The following is a 3,045-nucleotide window of genomic DNA, read 5'->3' on the forward strand; positions in this document are numbered from 1 at the left end:
ATATATATATATATATATAGACGTCAGTAGCACTATCCCGTATAGGACAACGCACTTTGATGGCAATTATATGTTACGATTCCGTATTGCTACTGTTCACATCTCGCTCAGAGGTTTAATATACTGTATATATGACGTGCTTGCTTCAGTTTTCGCTTACCAAATCCATTCACAAGGCTTTAGTTGGCTCGAGGCTATAGTAGAAGGCACTTGCCTTAGGTGTCACACAGTGGAAGTGAACTCGGAACGATGTCACTGGGAAGCAAGCTTCGTACAACACACACACGCCTGTACCTATTGTGGACGAAATTATCAATTAACAAATTACGTTTCACAGTTACCACATGTTACAAATGTTATTAACATATGTACTCACCATATTTACGAAAGGGAATGCTTGTATAAGGATAGTCTCTTTGCTAGAATTACCACCATGTCCCCTCCTCAATAGCCACAAAGCATCGTAATAATGAAAACAGAACCTCGGCTATATAAAGAACAACTATATAAAGTATTCGACATATTTTTATACCTAATATGTATATATTAATAGGAATGATGAAATAAAATAACAGTAAGATAATTGTCATATGTATAATATTAAAAACGTTTATTGTACATATAATATATATTAATTTAGTTTAAAATATTTCAGCTTTTAGAATAACATAATGTAAAATTAAATCAATATTCATTTTTTTTAAGTGTTTGGCGAAGACTTATTTTTTGAAACAAAAAATTCTCTTTTATACATACATACATACATACATACATACATACATACACACTTACATACATACATACATATATATATATATATACAGTATCAATGTCACATGCAACCAAAACATATATAGCAAAGGGTTTACTTGAATTTCATGATTTTTCAATTCTCCTATATTGCAATTGTAGTCTGTTGAACACATTTTATTCAACGATATATGTATGAAGAAATAAAATATAAAATAATGTTTATGACATGTAGAGAAAAAAAACCCGAACTAGTAAAGCAGAATAATTCTTTATAATGCACATACTGTATATTATAGCTAAATATATTCGAGTTTTACAATGTTGTAATGAGAAAATAGTCAATATTCAGTTAGTTAAATTATGTATGTAGTAAAAGATTATGTTTGGTAAAAAGCTTCCTTCCCAATCAAATGGTTCTGGGTTCAGTCTCACTGCATGTTACCACGAGCAAATGTGTTCTTCTATAGCTTGAGGTTGGCCAAATCCTTGTCAGTGGATTTGGTAGACAGAAACTGGAACAAGCTCGTCGTATATAGGTGATATTAAAAAAATGAGTTCAATTAAAAAATTCTTTTCACTGTCCAATCAGCATGGCCACCTCCACACCACCAGCACCTACCTTCCCCACCCTCTCTCTCTCCTCTCGTTCTCTCCCTCCTCTCTCTATATCCCCTGTTTCTCTGCCATTCTTTAACCTCTCCATCAGAACATCACCACTCTGATAAAATATCTTAACTCTCCTCCTCTACCGTCATCTAACTTTTTAAACCCGTAATACATATTATGTACCATGGAGACTTCTCTCTTCATCTTTTTCTTTTTCTTTGTTTCTGTCTCGTTCTTCACCTTAACCTCCTTTTATCTCTCTCTCTCTCTTTACATTCTCCCCTGTTTACCTTCAACTAATCACGTGAAAGCGTTACAGTTACATTCCCCCTCCCTCGCATTATGGACGCTGTTTTCTCCCTCTTTTTCTCTCTCCCTTTTTTCTTCCTCCCTCTTTTTCTCTAGTCACCTGAAAGCGTTAGCGACGGGCTAAGTAACGCAGTGACAAGCAGCATCATAAGAAACGTTATTCTCACGTAACAGAACAGAAAATACCCTTCAAGTAAGTTTAAATCTCATTTCAGGAGAAATTGCAAAAATTCGTTTTTGAAAATGTTTTTAATTATTAAAAGAATTAAATATAATAGAATAGCAGGATGCATTATATTACAAATAATGAATGTTTAGCAGTTGTTTATTTCATTATTTATTCAGAACTTTAAAAAATTACTTAATTCATATATTAGTATATCAATTTATTTAAAAGAAGTTTCAGATAATTATCGAAGAGTAATACCAAATATGTTGTTCAATAACTACAATAAAACGAAAATAAAAACTATAAAATAAACAAATACAGAAATAAGTACAATTATTCTTTCGAAGACTAATTAAATTCGATGCCGAAATAGTTTCTTTCGTATATAAGTATATTATTTAACCAACAGAAATGGAGGTATACTTAGAATTCGTTTAATGCTGAAGTAACTGATAGACAACATAAATAACTGCATAACAAAAGATACTAAAATAACGAAAGTAGTAGAAATAATAAATTGAAATATGATGCAACTTAAACAACATAAATCTATAGTTTATGTGTATAAACCATACATATATTTTATTAAAGTTGTGAAGTAAGAATATACTTATTTCCGCATGAAACAAAACATTATTTCCCTAAAAATTAATGTTTCTACATCACAACTTAAATTACGTAAAGTCTCTACAAAAAGGTCTCCATTATAACTTATTGTGCAAATGTTATCGACGATTGTTATTTCTTCTTTTAAAGCTGAACAACAAAAGGAAGGGAAGATATATAACTAGAAATTGTTGGCACTCTATCGCTTACGACGACAAGGGTTCCAGTTGATCCGATCAACGGAACAACCTGCACGTGAAATTAACGTGCAAATGGCTGAGCACTCCAAAGACAAGTGTACACTTAACGTAGTTCTCGGGGATATTCAGCGTGACACAGAGTGTGACAAGGCTGGCTCTTTGAATTACAGGCACAACAGAAACAGGAAGTAAGAGTGAGAGAAAGTTGTGGCGAAAGAGTACAGCAGGGTTCGCCACCATCCCCTGCCGGAGCCTCGTGGAGCTTTAGGTGTCTTCGCTCAATAAACACTCACAACGTCCAGTCTTGGAATCGAAATCGCTATCTAATGACCGCGAGTCCGCTGCCCTAACCACTGGGCCATTGCTCCTCCATAAATAGAAATAAGCAATCGAGATATCCCA

Source organism: Octopus bimaculoides, chromosome 3, assembly GCF_001194135.2.
Source record: "Octopus bimaculoides isolate UCB-OBI-ISO-001 chromosome 3, ASM119413v2, whole genome shotgun sequence".
NCBI classification, from domain to species: Eukaryota; Metazoa; Mollusca; class Cephalopoda; order Octopoda; family Octopodidae; genus Octopus; species Octopus bimaculoides.